The 20,040-nt window shown below is 46.1% G+C and overlaps 1 long non-coding RNA gene across 1 annotated transcript in view; it reads left to right on the top strand.

The window, feature by feature from the left end:
- The window catches only part of LOC144145585 (uncharacterized), a 31,797-nt gene extending 11,757 nt beyond the window's left edge, over positions 1-20,040 (top strand). Inside the window, exon 4 of the long non-coding RNA XR_013317528.1 lies at positions 19,562-20,040. This is a non-coding gene — a long non-coding RNA (uncharacterized LOC144145585). The remainder of the gene's footprint in view (positions 1-19,561) is intronic.

Raw genomic sequence — 20,040 nt, 5'->3', positions numbered from 1 at the left:
GGCCTACCAAATTGTCGATACCCTAATATGTGCATCGAATTATAGACACCAATGTATCAAAACTTTAGTAGGGAGCGCCCCTTGAGATTCCTGGCGTCCTTTTCTTTTTAGGTTTTTCTGGATATATTTCTAAGGCCGGTCAATAGAAAGTATCCCAACCCTTTCGCATGCTTTGTGGAGAGACGACAACCACTACGTTCTTCAGGATAGAAGCAGGCTTATACCGCGCTTAAACACGGTACCTGAAATTCCGAACAGAACGTAAGGAACGGAAAGCCATTAAGAGACCTCCCAGTTGTGTCGAATCCGGCGAGCGGAGATGACAAGAAGCTTCAGTAACAGGAACTTACGAAGGTCCAAACTCCGCTCCTTCAGCTTGTTCATCCGCTCCACCGCCAGCGCTTCCAACTCGTTGAGGTTCATCGCCATTCCTACCGGAGGGAGCACCAAGCAAGAACAACTTCAGCGCACCGCGAACAGCACGAGAGTGACCGGCCACGTGGTCAAAGTCCTGTACATCCTCCCCCAAGTTTCCAAGTAGACAATCGGCGATAACCGGAACTAAGAGAAGGAGGGTGGAAAGGAGGATACGTGCAAAACACACCTGGCGGACACTTCCTTTCCGGCCGTCCTTCCTCGAAACCCAATTTCACGCTGATAAAGAGTTGAAGCGGCAGTGTGTGAGTAGGGTACACTGAGAAGTCAGTCCGTCCGCTCAGCAAAGGTGGGGGCCGAACTCTGGTCATTATTGGGCTAACTTTTTTTACATGATTCGCGCCACTGCCTCTGGCTTCTTCGCATAGAATATATTGGTTCCAGATAACTCTACTGCATGGTAATATTTTTCACTAAATATGCTGCTGAGCGTGCTTCACAAGGGTCTTTTAAGAACAAAACAGTTTAAATAAACCGGGCTTAGGCTCAAATTTATCGCAAGTGTCAATGGACATTTTTCCAGTACCAGTCCATTTAGCGGCCGCCACGGTGAAATAAAATGGCAGTAAGGCACGCCCCCGAGAAAGTTTGGCTTTCGGAGAACTCATGCACAAAATGTCCTGGTCCTGCAGTCCCTCCCGCACTGACCCGTCACCCGTACCTTTCACATGAATGTGCACGTTCCCGTGGCTACACTGCAGAAATCGAAGCGCCCCTTTTCTGTTTTTTTTCCTTTTCATTTTTGTTACCCCCTCACTGGTAGTCACGTGCTGGCAGCCTGAAACGTCTTTGCCCCCATTTCTTAGAAAGCCATTATTGTGTGCACGTACTTACTCCGGGCTACAAACCCACCACAAGGTGTCCAAAGTGGAAAAACAAAACAACCTGCACTTTTGTTTATTTTTCCCCAGGCACCTGCCAAGAATGGCAGACCGGCAGCCCGAGCATGCGCAGATCGCTACTGAAGAAGGTCCATTGAGAAACACTACTCGCCCGCCTTAAAAATTGCCTCTACCACTTTACATTACAACCCTATATAATGGTGCGGGCTTGTTCGAATTTGTAAATTCATTGTCGATGGTCTGCAAGGCAGGCAATAACATCTCTTGTTGTTACAACAAAGTCACGCGGCTGCCGTGCGTGAGAAACACAAAATCTCATCTAATGTCGCAATCGCAGGAATACTACATAGCCTAGCTAGTAGGAAGTGTTAGTGTAGCGCTTTGTGCCTTCGCGTATGTCAAAAGTTAAATTTTAGCGGCGCGCTAAGTCGGCACCGCACGGGGGGGGGGGGGGGGGGGGGAGTGTTTGGTACAGCGTTTTGTCTGTTTTGTTTTGCGGCCCGCTAACGCTTTAGGCATATAAACGGTTGCTCCGGCAAGGTCCTTCCGTTCCGACCAAAATCATTCCGGCGGGCGGAACGCACGGCTGATGGCGGAAGGGGTTTATGACGCTACGGCACACCGCGCACTCCGGCGCCGCTAGAGCCATCTTATTGGCCGGCGAGTCCAATGACGTGCGTCCAATGCTTTTACTTTTTTTTATGAATGCGTGCTCAATTTGACGACGTTTGTTGTGTGCTTTCGGGGTTGAGAGGCTGCGTTATAAATTTATACGGACTTCAGTAGTGTGAGAGCAGTCTGAAAAACTAGCCTGACCTGGGCAATGGTCCTGCTTGCGCGATAAACTCGCAGTGCCCCGCGTCGTATGTTGCACCCGGGCTTCAATATTTGTGGAAAGCACAAAGCTACATAACAAGCTACCAGCCGGCGCCCGCGCGACTGCGCAAAGGCAATTGTAGGTAAAAATCGTCGGCAGCTGATTTTAAGCAATGCACGTACATACCCCGGTTTGCTTGTTCATATTTGTGGCCTTTGTTTAGATACCCTTATTTATCATCGCTAGGTAGCTACTCCAGGATACTGATTATTAAAACCAAACAAGCCGTGGACCTTGTTAGGGGCGAACAGAGCTGATAGTACAGTGAAGCTAGAAGCATCTACTTCATATCGTAGCATCGCCCCCGCTCTTCCGCCTCCCTCCCGCCTGTCATAATCGACCTGCAGCAGTAGGGCACCGCGGGACGCTGCCGCTTCCCATCATTTATTAACCCTCCACAGGAATTTCGATCAAGGGTCATAACATAGTTTTAAACCTCCAATTTAACTACCCAACAGCGCTTGCGTGAGTTTATTCAGCTTAGATTTGAAGTGACCCCAGTTTGCGAACTGTAGTGAAGCATTCAGCCAACTAGGGCGGGCGGATCGCCCATTCCCCCCCCCCCCCCCGCCTTTCTACCAACAAGTGTCCATCTTCCACCGCGTCTCCCTCACACAAACCCCTAAATACTCCACAATACAGTAAATATTTTGAAATGACTCTAAACCACTCATCAAGAAATGAGCATGACCAAGACCTAGGAATACCCATTTACGCTCCAAACAAAAAATACGATGCGTTGGGTGCACGTAACACTTTCGAAGAACCAATCAAGGCGCAAGCCATTCAACACACTGCGCACCTAGAGCACCTCAACAAGATGGCCGCCGGCAGACACCTATTAGACCGCCTGCGCATTTTATATGAGAAGACCATCGGCCACAAGATCTCCACCACCGTGGAGAGAGCTGTGAGTCCAGGAACTTGAGGATATCCGTACGTCGTTTGTATTGACACAGCCACGTGGAGATACGGTTTCAGCCGCCACCGACTGCTCGAGCAAAGTTCTTGTCCCCCGCTCCACCCAATCCAAACACCCGAAGGAGGACGCAGAACTGGCCTTTGCCCTAGCCCTATATAGCAGCTACCCAAGTGCGGAAAATGATTAGCGATTCCCATCAAGCGATCTGCAAAAGGAAGAATTTCCAGCGCAAGGCGCAGGGTCTTTACCCGTCATGAGACGAACCAAAACACCAAAGCCACCTTGATGTGGACCCCCACACATGTGGCACTACAAGGCAATGAACGGGCCAACGAGGCTGCTCGTGATCTCACCCACCGAGAGCCCCAGCGCACATTCCAGAGACAACTCCAAAGATTGCGTCTGTACTTGCCGAGACGTGCTACAACGGTTAAAGACGAAGCCACACGGCTGTTGACCCCTCTCTCACCAAGAAGCAAGAAGTGGCGTGTAGGCGTATCCAAATGATCACTTATCCTAACTCAAGGATCTACTGGCCCTTCCGTTTTGAAATACACAACGCTGGATGTAAACACTGCCATAAGCTTGCGACCTTGGCTCACATGCTATGGGAACGCTCCAGTATACAGAGACATGGGATCGAAAATTCGAAAGGACATTTCTTATCACTAATAAGGAGTAGCGTCACTAAATAAAGGCTTTTAGAGTATCGGCACTCTTTTCTCTCATTATGTGCTGCCAGGATTTTCATTGGTCGGTCGGCACCACGTGATCTTTGTTTACACATGGGCGCAGCCATTTTGTTTTTGGGCGGCTCACCTCTCTCTCTCTCCCTGCAGCGTGGACTCTAGACCGGCCCGTCACACTCTGTCCGTCACAACCGGCGGCGATTTCGTTGGGAGAGACGGCAACACTGCAAGCGACAAACAAAATGGCCCCCATACGCTTCCGGGTGGACGAAGTGGCGGTACTCTTAAGCGTAGCTTATTTAGTGACTCCAGTAAGAAGCGATGGGAAACCGTGGAGCACAGCAAAAAGCCTGAAATCAAACAGTTGCCCATCTAAAGGAAGACATCGCCAGGAGCCAAGGCATCTTTGCTGTCGTCTATAACGCCACATGCCTGAATAGGCCTCTCCTTTCAACCGAACAAAGTCATTTTATCCTCCACCAGACAGATTGGAGTTCTGAATTTTCTAAACTAGCCATAGGATTTACTTCAAGTGAATTTAGAGCTTCAAAATTTTATGAGGTAATTGCTTATTGGGCATATTTCAGAAAACTTCAGTGACAGAGACAGATAATAGAACATTCGAAATAAATTCAACAAAAACCAAATGTAATGTCCACATGTGCCCAAATGCCCAGCTGTCAGTTGTACCACTGATGACGGCCTCTAAAGATTGGAATCCTCGAAATGCACCCAGCATTGTTTGTGAAACAGGGACCACAAGTTTATAGTGGTATGGGATCACAAAGGGAAACGCACATGATCGTGGGGGTGCAAAAAAAACATCTCGTGGTGCGGCACCATCCGCCCACCAGTTACGTATCCAGGATTTCATTTCGGGGAGGACTGGGGCCAAAAAAGTTAATGGGAGAGCATGAAAGGATGAAAGTGCAAAAAAATACCAGCCAGAGCACGAAATTTCTTACAAAAAATACCTTTGTTATCTAACTCAACAGCCCGCAAAAACAGTTTCAATTGCCTGCACAGTGGACGAGCAGATATCACCCTCATACAGAATATCCACAAACCTCTAGGGACTACGCCTGTAACTCTTCTGTTGGAAAAATATTTGAATACTTGGTACACACACAAATCACCACGCACCTTGAACAAGCGGTCAGTATCCCTATGCCATGCTTGGCTTTTGTAGCGGGCTGTTTACTCAATACGCGCTGTTACAGCCAAAAAAGGCAAAGACAAATTCTGGAGGCTCCATTATATCACCCCTGCTTTGCAATGCTAATTACTCCACTCACCCATAAGACTTCACCAAACGTCAGACCTTCATTACACTTTCTACGCCAACCTCATACTGTGGACAATTTAGGGTCAGTTGGAGCCAACACGACACCCAACAGCAAGCTATAGATATTATAAACGATACCTCATACCCAAAGGGCTACACTGCCAAGCCGAGAAGCTTGCACTACTGATGCTTCGTTTACGCACGCGAGATAGACCTGCCGAAACCCCACCAAATTCTACACTAGTGATTCAAGACACTCCTACCCCCCAAGTTTCTGCTCTGTTTAATCTTGGCGTTCCTTTGCATCATGATGGCCCGAGTGCTGCCCTTAGCCTACAACTCACTAAAGCACGTTCGCTACTTACTTGTCTTACTCAACGTCCAAGACACCAACACGCAGTACTCAAAGTGGAGAAATCATGCAAGCTCAAACAGGCCCTGCGGTTTAGTCGCATCACCTTATACTCCAGTCGAACCCCCTGAATTGAGAACATTTGATATGTTAAGGGTCTTTGAAACCAAGAAATTGTCCTGGAAAGCATTTTTTGAGGTATAATTTTTTTATTGATTTGCAGTGTTTCCTCGAACAATTCCGTATTTGCAACAGTGCCACGTACCTATAAAAGCCATAGAGGCCCCATTTTAATAAAGGAATAATTATTCTTCTCTAATTCTCCTCGAGTGGTATTGCAGTAATACAAAATTATTGAGAGGTACATCACAGCTTGTAGTGTAGCTAGGAACATCATTTATTTTGCACTGTGGAGCTGAATATGTAAGCCATGCAATATGGGAAGGAGAATTTGCATTTTGTGTGTCAGTAGTTCTTCAATTAGCATTATTTTTAATTGCAACTTAGGAGGAGTAGTTCAAACTTAAAAGTTAGAATTGATGTAAACTTGTATGTGATTGCAAAACAAAAAACTGCTTCCCATGTTTTATTCTCCACAACTTCTGGTATCTATTCATGTCTTTCTCGTAATCTTTTGCTGAAGTTTTTTTCTACTGTTCTCAAAAACAATCAAAGATTTTTTAATTAACGCAGAAACTAGTTACTTCACATCAAAATAATTAGAATATTGAAATCATCTAAAAAAACCGAACAAACCTATGAAGTTTCATCAAAATTGGTTGGAAAGCAAAAAAAAAGTTTCTAGGACCAGTCTGCGTCATTCAAGGAAAGCCTACAAAACGGCCTGCCCATTTTTACACCCGCACAAAAACTCTTGGGCACCCACAACACAAACTCACTCAAGTTCACCTTGAACTTGCAGGTAGCATAATCAGAAGTTCCAAGCAGGAAAATTGACCCAGAATGCAATACTGCGGTGACTAAGTAAACCGTTACAAACATGGTGAAGGGCGCTGAGCACGAGGTCGCGGGATCGATTCCCGGCCGCGGTGGCCGCTTTCTGATGGAGACGAAAAGCAAAAACGCCCGTGTGTACGAGATTTCGGCGAACGTTAAAGATCCCCAGGTGGTCAAAATTAATCCGGAGCCCTCCACTACGGCGCGCCTCATCGCCTGCGTTGCGTCGGCGCGTTAAACCCTACAATCAATCAAACACGGTGAAGGTGTGTTGGCTATTGAAATAAACTTTACATGAAGGTTTGTTCACCACGCATAAAAATAAAGGTAGAAACAAGGAGGAGGAGCAAAAATACTTAAAGACAACAATCAGTGTACGTTTTGCTGCTTTTCACTCAACTTAACATTTTTAGGCTGTCATATATCCCAAAATGTAACAACTGAAGGTAGCAGACTGACAAATGTTGATTTTCCTTGCTCTTAAACTGAACAATAATGCACATCTGTAGGTCTGTACATGCTTTATGCCAGATTGACTTCTATCACACCAGACAAACTATTTCACTGCGATCGCTAATCAGCTATAGTGTCAGCGCTCAGATTTAAAAAAATTAAAATTCGGGATTTGATGGCAATAATACACATGTATAAAATGCGATCCCAGTACGCATGCCCGTCCCCAGTGTGTTTTATGGTTCCTGGTGAAGGTGGGCCCTGTGAATGCGTTGTGGCTTTTTGCTTAGAAATTAATATTGGCATGACAACCTACCAACTCAGGTGGATTAGCCAGCAACGACTACAGCTGCCAACAGAAGCGATTGGCTGTTTCACCAAACTGAATTTGGCTGCAACTTCACACACCCACCCACAATTCTCCCGAACCCATTGGCAGATGCAGAAGCACAGCAGACACACCACAATGAAACTCCCTTGGCTGTACACATCGTCGGGTAAGATGCGAACACGATACTCTACCGAGTACGTAAACAAGCTGCAGCATCGCAGTCGTCTAGCCCGCAGAATCGACATGAACGGCTTCACAGGCGCGATCCAGAGCAAAAGTTCTAGTTTGCTCATGCTCCTCGACTTCGCAGAAGCTAAGAGACATTGCTACACCGGCTGCAGGTTGGAGTAGCATTGACCTGGAAGTATCTCCATACAATCGGACGCGAGGACTGGTTGGACTGCCTTCTGTGTGGTTGTCCTGAAATTATCGAACATTCGTTTAGCGCTTGAACATAGTACTCTAGAGAGCGAAAGATCCTTGAAGCAGCATACTTACTACGTTTGGAAACTCGCCCTCTGTCCGAACAAACGATTTGGGCACGTGGACTGGCAACAGGAAACAAAGCCTGGCCCTTAAAGCCCTGCTTATATTTCTTAGCGACTCCTATGTGGATTGTCGGTTCTAGGTTGCTACGAACTTTGACTGCGGAATAATGTCTCAATTTTTTTATGGAGGATAATTATATGGTGAAAAGTGGACTGTAATAATCTGATTCAGCGCCCCGTTGTATGTGAGGGGTTTATTGGTTGTACTGCTTGTACATAGTTCATTTGTGGATTTCATTGTCATTGCTCATACCTTCCATATTCATTCCTTCCTCTTTTTGTCTCCAGTTCCCTCCCTTCAGTGGGAAATAGCAGGCCCAAGTACAGTTTTTCCGACCGGCCTCTTCTCCCTTTCAATAAACATTTACTCTCTCTCTCTCTCTCTCTCTCAAAGGGTGACAATGACGATGACCGCTGTTAGAAGCTTATGGCCTATTCCCTTACCCTCATAACAAACCATATTCTCACATACCGACAGAGTGGGACTGGCGACTGACAATGAAAGGTGCTGTCAAAGTTCACAGTGAATTCACCAGTTCCTATCGGCTGTGATGGTAACATACCCACTTGAAGGAACACTCTGTGGCGTTCATTTTATTTATTTATGGCAGAATTTTGCGACAGGGCATTAAAGTAACAGAGGGATAAAAAGCGAAAGTGACGGGATGCAAGCGGCTTCATGCACTACATAATAGAGTATAGGTCAGCCTCTGCAAGAAATTCCAGCAGCTGCTTGTGGAGAGGACTATGCGTTCAATTGACACAAGTGCTTTTGCATTGCAAACCCATAGAAAATGCTTCGGTGTCTTCAAACTTTTTCTTCTGTCACTGACACATATAGGTCTGCACACTTTAACACATTTAAAAGGCTTGTTAAGAGGTGTTCAAACAAAATTTGTTGGGGGAATCACATTAGAGTTTCGAAAAACATGTTTATTTTATGTTCAACTACACCCAAACCATCTTTTTTTTGTCCCAACAAACGACCCCTGCCCGCGCGTGCGGTGAGAGTGTCAGATGGTGTCATATTCAGATGGCAGATGGTGTCATATTCGGAAGTGCCGGCGCTGCGGGGATCGCTCGGCCTGAAGATCTCATTCTGTTCCCGTTCAGTTACGGGCTAGAAGGTCCTCTGGTGAATGGAGGGCTCACACAATCTTTCCTTAGAATAGGATAGCCTGAGGGAAGTATAAACGCAACAGGTTCACTCGCGGCGAGCTTTAGAAAGGGGTTCTCCCCCGACGACTCATGGACACAGGCTCGAATCCTGCCGGTGCCTGGGGATTCTTTTGCGATTGTAAATGCTATGAGCGCGGACGCAAGTGGACATTGTGCGGTACTGAGCTAAGAGAGCGAGGAAAACGTATTACATTTTTTTTTGCCGCTAATAGGCCACAAAGTAACCAATCAAGCCGGCACTCATAAATGTACACGTTACCTAAGAAATTCACTCTACATATTACTATGACGTTCTAACGCAAACATGGTTGATTATAAAAATAGTTGTATAGTAACCGGCTAGAAAAAAGCCTTGCGAACTCTAACGGCTTTTCACTCCAACACCAGAGTAGCACGGAAAAGCACCTGAAGAAATGGGTTCTCAGGAACCAGTCTTTCCGATCCACGACAGAACAAATTCCTGGTAGACCTTCTCTTTCCTCAGGGAAAGAGCAAACAATAGACGACAACCTGTAACGCTCAACCAACTTCTTTGCCGTGGGGTCATAATTGTCCATGTCCTCTTCATGTGGGTGCTCCGTCGAATACGCCGAACTTCTCAAAGGTCAGAAAAGCCAGGTGACAAACTTCAGGAGCACGTTAAGGACCCTTGCCGAAATGAGGGTTTCCATGTGCGAACACAACCGTTGACAACTGAACAAAGCCGGCCGCGACGCCAGGCCTTCCACGAAAAACTTCGTCATGCGAAATTTCTGGCATCCTAAATAACTGCGCATTTCACATCTATCGCCCAGCAAGCCGAGAAAGGGCACCACAGTCCTCAGAAACACACACACACACACAAAACACATACCAGGCAAGCGTTAGTAATTTTATGAGACGACTTGAATTTAACAAACACCCAGAAATGTTCTCGGTTTTCGGGGCAGTATGTCAGGAGCTCACTGCAAGGAGTTGTTTACGATGAGCTACTCCCACACAAGTTCATTACTACCTCACCTAAGTGCAATAATTTTAAAGATTGGCGAATTATAGAAACATTTACTTTGTCGGAATTTAAAGAAGCTTCGTGAGTCAACAAGTGGGAAGCGGTGAGTTTCCGCCCCAGAGACAGACGAAACGCTTATTTTCCTGATGCTGAGTAAGATGAGCCAATTACCTGAGTCGTGAGTACAGCGATACCTGGTAAGCGTGCGCGATGTCAAGCGCATGGCGTTGTTGTACTCACTTAGGTATACCACGCCGCGAGAAGGGCGGGTGAAAATTAGGTAAACGTCATGGCATTACTGCTAATCTGATGTTCCAGGCGTGGACGTATTTTAGCAAAAAAAAAGCTAAATAGGTTGCATAATTTTTAAATATCGCGCTACTCTGAAAAAATACCTACAAGCGCTAAAAATGCAGTTATCAGTATGTTAACTACATGTCAGAATATAAGTGATACGATGAGACAGAACTATGGGCACCACTACCATTTCTTATTCCCGGGGCTGGCGCAGTTCGGTGGCCGCTAATCGCACAAACAAGTTATTTTTACGACCGAGATTGCCCGAAAGTGGCTTTGGAGCCGCCACTGCTTGATAGGATGTCTTTACCATCTGCAGGATTTGTTTGTAGTTTGCGACAAAATTTGTGTCGTCGTTATTGGAACAAAGTAGGCCCAGTAATGAACCAAACTTGTAATTTGTCTTCATGGCCTCTTTAATAGGCCGTTACTACAAATTACGATGAGGGCGCACTATTGAAAGGCTGAAATCAACTGTAAATGCCTGTTGCTTTCCAATTTTAACAGAAATGCTGCTAAAAAATCCCATTCAGCCGGGAGACATGCAAACTTTAGTCAGAGTTCATAAATTTTAGTAAACAAGTTAATAGTATTTCAGCACAACACTTTTTACACTAGGAATTGCGCAGAAATTCTTTCTACAAATGGGGACCTTGGAACGTAATTTTTCATAGCGGTTCATTTAAAATGTTTGATTGCAGTTAGTTGAGATGGGTAACTATCGCTGACAACACGATATACAAGTATATGCCAAGCTGACTGCCCAAGAACAGGCACTTCATTGAGACCCTAAAGAGACAGATTTGGGTACAGCAAGACTACAATAATAAGAAAACTCAGCTTCAAATAGGAAAGATAAATTCGCTAGTTTTCTTACTTTTTTAATTGCACTGTTAAGGGTCTATAGGCCATGAAAAGCTTGTAAATCGTTTCGGTGTACAAAGTTTCTGGCTCGTGCCAACAGCTGACGGCCCACAAAGAATTCAACACGCAAGATTCCTTTTCCCGTGAGACTGTGATATCTGATTACGAAAAGCTAGGAGAAGCACTCGCTTTTATTTCTCTAACCAAATATTTCCCTAAAACTCTAATGTTAAGCTTTTACTTTTAGTTCTTTGCGGATCAAAAACGTCTTGTGGGGCCAAGCAACCTTTGAAAAATATTTTACGTCGCAGGGGTTTGACTCAAGTTTTGACATTGTTGTCGAGTCTTAAAGAACGGAGGTTATCGGAGAGAGTATGGACAACCTAACTATCCCCCATGTCTCCTAGCAAACGAAACCGTAAATTTAGGGCCAGCAAGTAGTCAATTTAAACCTCGCATCCATAGTGGAGAAGCTACGGAAATGTTTAAGATAGCAATATTCCAATAGGCCTACCAAGTTGTCGATTCCGTAATATGTACATCGAATTCTAAGCACAATTTTATCAAATCTTATGTAATGATCGCCCCTTAGGATTTCTCGCGTTGTATATTTTTAGGTTTTTCTGGGTATTTTTCTCAGGCCGCTCAGTGGGAATTATCCCCACCCTTGCCCATACTTCGTCCAGAGACGACAACCATTACGTTCTTCGGGATGGAAGCAGGCTTATACCGCACTTAAACACAGTAGCTGAAATCCCGAACAGAACGTAAGGAACGGAAAGCCATTACGAGACCTCCCAGTTGTGTCGAATCCGGCGAGCGGAGATGACAAGAAGCTTCAGTAACAGGAACTTACGAAGGTCCAAACTCCGCTCCTTCAGCTTGTTCATCCGCTCCAGCGCCAGCTCTTCCAACTCGTTCAGGTTCATCGCCATTTCGACCGGAGGGAGCACCAAGGAAACCAACTTCAGCGCACCGCGAACAGCACGAGAGTGACCGGCCACGTGGTCAAGGGGCCCGTACATCCTCCCTGAAGTTTCCAAGTAGCCAATCGGCGATAACCGGAACTAAGAGAAGGAGGGTGGAAAGGAGGATACGTGCAAAACACACCTGCTGGACACTTGCTTTCCGGTCGTCCTTCCTCGAACCCCAATTTCACGCTGATAAATAGTTGAAGCAGCAGTGTGTGAGTAGAGAACACTGAGAAGTCAGTCCGTCCGCTCAGCAAAGGTCGGGGCCGAACTCCGGTCATTATTGGGCTAAATGTTTTTACATGATTCGCACCACTGCCTCTGGCTTCTTCGCATATAATATATTGGTTCCAGATAACTCTACCGCATGATATTATTTTTCACTAAATACGCTGCTGAGTGTGCTTCACGAGGGTCTTTTAAGAACAAAACAGTTTAAATACACCGGGCTTAAGCTCAAATTTATCGCAAGTGCCAATGGACCTTTTTCCAGTACCAGTCCCTTTGGCGGCCGCCACGGTGAAATAAAATGGCATTAAGGCATGCCCCCTAGAAAGTTTGGCTTTCGGAGAACTCGTTCACAAAATGTCCTGGTCCTGCAACCCCTCCCGCACTGACCCGTCACCCATACCTTTCACATGAATGTGCACGTTCCCGTGACTAATCTGCAGTGGTCGAATAGCCCCTTTTCTGGTTTTTTCTTTTTCATTTTTGTTACCCCCTCACTGGAAGTCACGTGCTCGCAGCGTGATCAGCCTGAAACGTCTGTGCCCTTTTTCTTAGAAAGCCATTATTTTGTGCACGTACTTACACCGGGCAACGATCCTACCACAAGTGTCCAAAGAGGAAAAAAAAGAACGTGCCCTTTTGTTTATTTTGCCCGCCGCGCCTCCCAAGAATGGCGTACCGACAGCCCGCGCATGCGCAGATGGCTACTGTGAAAGGTCATTTGGGAAACACTTCTCGCTCGCCTCAAAAACTGCCCCTACCACTTTCCAGTAAAACCCTATATGATGGTGCGGGGCTTGTTCGAATTTGTAAATTCACTTTCTATGGCCTGCAAGGCAGGCAATAACATGTCTTGTTACAAAGTCAGGTGACTTCCCTGCGTGAGAAACACAAAATGTCATCTAATGTCGCAATCAAAGGAATACTACATAGCCTAGATAGTAGAGTGTTAGTGTAGCGCTTTGTGTTTTGCGTACGTCATACGTTAAATTTTGGCGGCACGCTAAGTTGGCACCACACGGGGGGTTTTAGTACAGCGTTTCGTCTGTTTTGTTTTGCGGTCCGGTAACTCTTTAGGCCTATAGGGCTAGTGCGCTGCTACTTGAGCGGCACAGGCAGCGCCTCCTGGCATCCGCGGCGGCATATTTTGTTCGTACGGGGCTGGCGCGGTCAGCCGCATCCATCGGCGCGAGTACCACAGAACGGTGCCTTTACGGGCGAAAAATAAGCAATTCTGCCTACTTTTGTGTTTGCCGATGACTCAACGGTTACAAAAAATTCCCCCGCATTTCCCCGAGGGGGAGAATGTGAAAGTGCGAATGCAGGGTTGTCGGCCCGCTTGCGGCGCTTGCGCTCGGCCCCCGCAGCCCACCGCCTCGCCGCCTTCTCTTCCATCTCTTCCATCGGGTTTGTAGTATCACGTGTACACCACGCAGTTATCAAGCCGCTATAACGCCGCTGAGTCGCCAACGCACGCCGCTGACGACGTAGTTTGAATGCGTTAAAGATATAAAGCGCGTCACTAACACTGATATCACCGTCGCGTCCGTGGCTTGGTCGGTAGAGCGTCGCGCTGCGGCCGCAAAGTCCTCGGATCGAAACCTGGCGCTGGATGCTGTTTCTTTTTTAAATATACAGGAGCACTGCGGACGCCGACGCCGCCGCCGCCACCGCCGCCGGCGGTGGATGGTTTGGGGTCGCTAATAAAGTGCATTCGCACTTAAAACAAGTGTGGAACATTGCGAAGAATGAATTATGTTGGCTTTTATGCGAATGTATTAAGCAGAGCGCAGGCTTCGCTCCGAGAAGCCATCTGACCACCTCAACACTTGGTTCCAGCATTTCTTCGTCAGCAGCGCCTGTCGGAGCATACGCTGGCTCTAGATTTTTGTGGCTGCCCTCGTACGCAGGAACATCAGTAAAACCGTATTTCACATCACGAATTTGTGCGGGTGCCTTTTTCGGGTGACGTGTACACTAATTTCGATGTTCGACAGTTTCAATAGCGCTCGTCGTGCTAACATATAAATAAGCGTTTTATTTGCTGCTGTGTGTCCTACGCTGGACGCACAGATGACTTATCCCACGCACGTGGCAACTTCGTGGAGAATTTCTGCCCGGCTGTCGTGGCTACTCATGGAAAATCGCCGTCGCCGTCTCAGCCGCGGCTGACAGCCTTCCAGCAGCTTCCTCGAAAAAGAAAAAAAAAACGCTTTGGGTTTTCTGACGAGCACAGAAACGAATAAATGGATTATGTACGTGAAATATCAACAAAATTCGAGAAATTTGGAGAATTGTACGTGTATACGGATTCCTATGCCGCTTCTGTTCATCTTCAGGGTTTTAATTGCAGCCAGATTGGTGCTTCTGACTTTTTCTTGTTTTTGTTTGCTTTTCTGGTTCGTGTTATTTTGGAATCATTAAACAGGTGAGTGCGGCAAATTGTTTTCCTTTTTGTTCCATTAGTTCATTTCTAGCTCTATTGGTTTTTTAGTTTTTCTTATACAAATAACATACATTCACGTTATTATACCACAAATGTTTTAATAATTATGCCCTTTTGTGCGAATGCAAGGCGTTTGGGTTTCGGTGCGTATTAATAATTTTTTGTTCTTCGGGTTGTATTTCCGGGTTTTTTGTAATTTTGTTTTATTAATCGCGTGTTTGTTGTGAGGTAGACTTCTCGATATAGCAAGTTCGTTTTTATTCTTTTTTTTCGGTATGTATTTTAACTTCACTCGACAAATGGTCTACAGTTACACTATACGACGCGTTAACTTCGATCTCCCATTGTGCGTTATTGTGCAAATGCCAGGCATTACACAGATTGGGCTCTGGGGTATTAGGAAAAAATGCTGACGGATTAAAATTTATATTCCTTATTTTTTGCTTACTCCCAGCCGCACTTGCATTTTAAGCTATTCGCTTGAATCATGCCATGTTTCCAGGTTTTATAAAGGGTTCTGTTTCGGTCTGAATTTATGCGTTGATGCCGAAGACATGGTTGCTGGCGTCTAGTCTTTTTTTTCCCCACAGGTCAAGTCGCCTCTTTTTAAAGTATTTCTCAGGGCTTCCTATTTATTCTTAGCCGCCGACCAGTTCACGCACGGCTCCCTTCGCGTAGTCACGCTGGCCCTGCGCACAGGATACGCGGACCGGCGAAGCGCGTTATGAGCGAAAGATGCCGCGCGGATCGACAGGGGGCGCCGCTGGTTCGAATTCAGTGGCGCCACCATACCAGCGCACGAGGCCTATACCAATCCTACGCATAAAGTGATTGAATTCGTTATTCTGGACCTCTTTTTACCAGGTACCACACCAAATCGAATTTTCATGTATTGACACGCACGAACCTAAAGAGTATTGAATACCAAGAAGAGCTAACTGTGACTGAAATGTTTGTATACACTGTTAGTTTTGTAAAAACAGCTTTTTCGGGTCATCTCTGCCCTTTTTATTCCATTTCAGCGTACGTGTATTACAGATTATTGCAAAGTTAGGATGGCATAACTTGAGTTATAACCGTTTTGTGTCCTAATGGACAAGTATACTTAGAGATATGCTATCGAATCTTTCAATGATCCTTTTTCCAGTGGCGATCTGCGCATGCGTGGGCTGCCGGTCCAACATTCTTGGCGGGCGCCTCTGAAAAAATAAAGAAAAGGCGTACCCCACTTTTCTGCTTCTAGCGCTAAACGTTTTTTTTTCTATTTCAACAGCTCGTGGTGTGTTCGTACGTGTACACAACAAGCGCTTTCTAAGAAAAGGGCGAAGAAATTTGAGGCTGACCACGCTGGAAGCACATGCCAGCCAGTGAGGGATTCACGGAAATGAAAAAAAAGTAAAGAGAAAGGGGCGCTTGGCCACCGCAAACTAGTCACGGGAACGACGCCTCTTACTGTTACTTTCACATGAAAGGAACGGGCGACGGGTGGGAGGTACTGCAGGACCAGGACATTTTGTGGACGAGTTCTACGAAAGCAGGAATTTTTGTGGTGTGTGAATTTCTCCCAATTTTAGTTCGCCGTGGCGGCCGCTAGAAGGACCGCTACTAGAAAAAGGTCCATTAACGATATGCGCATGCGCGGGCTGCCAGTCCGCTGTTCTTGGCAGACGCCTCGGGCGAAATAAGCAAAAGGGGGCCTCGTCTGCTTGCTGTTTGGGGCGGGGCTATACCTCCCAGGGCTGCGCGTTTTTATTTTCTCTTTTCGGACAGTTCGCAGTGCGTTCGTACGTGCGCGTAACAAAGGCTTTCAAAGGAAAAGGCAAACTTGTTTGAGGCTTACCACGCTGTGAGCACTTGGCTACCAGAGAGCGAGAAACGAAAATGAAAAAAAAAATGGAAAGGGTGCTTCGGCCATTGCAGATTAGTCACGTGAGCTTGCGCCTGCTACATTGACATTCATGTGAAAAGCAAGGTGACAAGTGGGTGCGGGAGGGACTACAGGACCAGGATATTTCTTGCAGAGGTTCCCTCAAATCCAAACATTTTTGTGGGCATGCCTGACTGCCAGTTTATGTTCGCCGCTAGGAGGACCGGTACTGGAAGAAGGTCCATTGTTAGCCTTATCATCAAACAAGCATATGCCAGCTTTTCAGAATATCACCTTGAAAACCTTGCACCACGTGAAGACAGAAGTTGAAGTCGCCCTTTCCCACCATTTTTCCCTCGCGCCGCTGTCTGAAGACGTGCCAAGCTTATCTCCCTAACATGACCCTGGGGCGGATTTCCCTTTAGGTCAACCTTGTCGAGTTAGAAAGAAAGAAAAGGGTTCGGGATCCGCGCAAAAGGCGACAAGAAACTTCCTGTCTGATCCCATCTCCCCCTTCATCCTAGACGAACAGGTGGGGTATGCATGCCGGGCGCACCAGCCAGTGCCTTCCGTTTTAGGAATGACACCTTTTTCAGGTTAAAATTTTATTTATAGGCTCCGTGCGCTGGTATGGTGGCGACACAAGCGCCTGAACAACCAGCGCCATCTACGGCCACTGGAGGCATTTATCGGATGTTGTGGTCGTCGCTTGCGCCCTTCCCCGTACGCCCGTGCTACGCTCTGATGACTGATTGCTCAAACCAGCGCGCTCGTTTTAACGTTTTTAGAGAGGTGGGAGATATTGGCTCGTTTTCTTTTTTGTCTAAGAAAACTTCAAAACGCGGTCGCCAGCTACACGCCGCAAACGATGTTTACTGCGTCCGGGAGGAGCTAGCGAACGCAACGGACCCGTCCGATGTTTCCAGCAATGGCGCGGGGCACATAACAGGCGTGACCCTGGGCTGCTACTTTTAGTTAAAGGCGGGTACAGTGAATGGTTATGAGTTCTGTTGTAAACACGCGGCTCACGCATCTCTGCACTTTATTATGAGTTCAGTGAGTCAAAGCGAGGTAGGCGGGGGAAGCTGCACGCGCAAGGCCGGGTGCCACGGCTCGCGTAAACATGCTGATGCAGTTGCTATGTTCGTCAACTCGTAACGGTGAGCACCGGGCAGCTATTGCCAAATTTTAGCGCCGGTATCAACGCCGGTGTTCCAGCTCTGCCCGAATCAGCGAAATGTTAGTCGTATGGAGAAAGATAAAAAAGCAGCAAGTTCAAGACAGTAATTACACATAATGCTAAATAGAGAAAGAAGCACAAATAACCCAACAAAGCACAAAATGCGACAGGAATGTAGCATTTATTAAAAGAAACCAGCACGTTAATAAAAGAGCAATAACGTTCTCCTGTTGGTTCTTTGCTTCACTTTCTTCTCGTGTGTGCGCATAGGAATCTTATGTGGCCGCACGGCGCCTTTCTTTTTCAGTGGCTGCAGACCATCTATTCATAAACGACACACTCAACTTGCATGAAAAACACACCATCAATAGCGAGGGAGGGAACGAAACTTACGGATATTGCTCCAGAAGAAGTCAGCATTCGTGATTTGACCAAACGCCATTGTGTTTGGGCTTTTTCGGGCTTTTTTACCTCTAGGAAAGATATGAACGCTGGCTTTTCCCGGCACTGAACGATTTCTATACTGCGGTACACATCACATTCGATGTTTTTTTTTTTTTTTTTTACATTCACAATACTCGCGTTCCCGACTGCTCCGGCTGCCTTCACCTGGGACGCCGGTCATCTACTAACAGCTTCGGAAAAAAGGCGCGCGGCGGCGCCACCGCTCCTGGAAAGTGCGAATACCGTGTGGTCAGGTAAAAGCAGGTAAAAGTACGTTTACGACGATTAAACGGGGGTCACTGACCAAGTCAAACAATTCCGCTTGGCGTTTCGGTACCCGTGCGGGTATACGTTTCACAATGAGCTTGTGTCGTGGAAAACAGATATATTTTGGGCATTAGCCGGCGCAGTGAATTCGCATGGATATGGTGCAGACTGCGGACCGGTCTTTTGATAGTGTCTGGCGTCGTCTGAATTGATGAGGGACGCGAGCAGTAATGGATAATTCGGCGGACCGAATATTGTAGGCAACACTTAAAAACTTTGAGCGCGAGAGGAGATCTTTCACGCTGATGAGGTCAGAAAGCAGCTTGCTAGTGGGCACGTACGTGATGTGCACATGGCGTTTCTTGAAAATGCATGAAGAGCTTTACTGATGTATGGGGCGTTGGGAATTGCAGCACGTTTTGACGTAGTCCTTGTGTACGCTTCTGCCTGCTGATCTCGATGCGTATTCTTGCTTGTCGCCTCCCTTGCTTCTCTTCGAATAAAATGCTCAAAAGAAGAACTAAAGGGAGATTTTGGAAGTGTACGCCATTACGAAAACTGATAATTGTATAAGCATGCCGTCAGTGACCCTCACAGGAAGCGAGGTCCAGATGCTCCCGCACGCGGGAACCCTTGCGCCGCGAAATAGCTGTTTTAAATAATATTTCTCACACACACCAGACTTTCTTTTTACGTGCCGTCGACTATGCTTCCCTAAAATTCTGTGTCATGTTATGCACTCTTTACAAAGATGCAACCCACCCTTCTAATATCTCGTTACGAGGTCACAGTATCTGCAAATAAAAAATAATAATAAAAAAAATGAATGAATAAATGAATGAATAAATAAATGAATGAATGAATAAATGAATAAATGAATGAATAAATGAATAAATGAATGAATAAATAAATAAATTAGCACAGTTTAAGTTAGCACAATACTAATAAATTAGTATTAGCACAGGTCATTCAAATTTAATGACATTCAATAGATTAGGTACGGGCTGGGCTTATTTTCACCCAAGTTTCCAAATTACCGCACAGATAACGTAAAGGGCGCTCGGATAATAATGGTGACTAGTGTAGCAGGTTTTAACGGTTACCATGAAGCTTCGGCTTACTTTCCGTTTCTCATGCAGGGTTCGGTGCCAGCGCTTGAAAGTTACGGCACTTACGGAAGAGAATGATACCGTCTTCGACCGCAGTTTACGGAAGATCATCGTGGTTTCACATATCTTCACATTTCACTCACCTGTATCTTGTTTTTCACGCCTAACTTCTGCGTAAAAGTGTCAAGTTCGGGGGAGATCATTTGGTTTCGCACAAATTCACATTGCACTCATCTGTAGCTTGTTTTTGAAGCCTAACTTTTGTCTAAAGTGCCAAGTTCATGGAAGATCATTTTGGTTTCAAACATCTTCACATTTCAGTCACCTGTTTCTTGTTTTCCACCCTTAACCTTGTCTAAAAGTGCCAATGTCTAACACTCTTTTTCAATATGTGTATAACGAAGATTTGTATATAATTGGAAATACTCGTGACAACACCTGTTGAAGTAAAGCAAAAAAGCCGATTGTTGACATGTTTTTCTCGAATAAATGAGGCTTCACAAATGGAA

Source organism: Haemaphysalis longicornis, unplaced genomic scaffold (genome assembly GCF_048455015.1).
Source record: "Haemaphysalis longicornis isolate Haplotype H1 unplaced genomic scaffold, Haemaphysalis longicornis Haplotype H1 scaffold_7, whole genome shotgun sequence".
Lineage (NCBI taxonomy): Eukaryota > Metazoa > Arthropoda > Arachnida > Ixodida > Ixodidae > Haemaphysalis > Haemaphysalis longicornis.
This window is presented reverse-complemented; position numbering and strand designations above follow the sequence as displayed.